Here is a 235-nt window from a genome sequence, read left to right as displayed (position 1 = left end):
GTATATATTTTTGGGAGGGTTAGGTATGGAATGGTGCCATCTTTCTGGTGAAACTCTATCTCTACTAAAAATACAAAAAAATTAGCCGAGGCCGGGCGCGGTGGCTCAAGCCTGTAATCCCAGCACTTTGGGAGGCCGAGACGGGCGAATCACGAGGTCAGGAGATCGAGACCATCCTGGCTAACACGGTGAAACCCCATCTCTACTAAAAATACAGAAACTAGCCGGGCGAGGT

At 49.4% G+C, this 235-nt stretch overlaps 1 protein-coding gene across 10 annotated transcripts in view; it reads left to right on the top strand.

Moving 5' to 3' along the window:
- PANK2 (pantothenate kinase 2) overlaps positions 1-235 on the top strand; it is a 37,231-nt gene that overhangs the window by 4,221 nt on the left and 32,775 nt on the right. The gene's annotated exons all lie outside the window — the stretch shown is intronic.

Source organism: Trachypithecus francoisi, unplaced genomic scaffold, assembly GCF_009764315.1.
Source record: "Trachypithecus francoisi isolate TF-2019V2 unplaced genomic scaffold, Tfra_2.0 Lachesis_group21, whole genome shotgun sequence".
Lineage (NCBI taxonomy): Eukaryota > Metazoa > Chordata > Mammalia > Primates > Cercopithecidae > Trachypithecus > Trachypithecus francoisi.
Note: the sequence above shows the minus strand (reverse complement) of the source record. Positions and strands in the feature narration are given on the sequence as shown.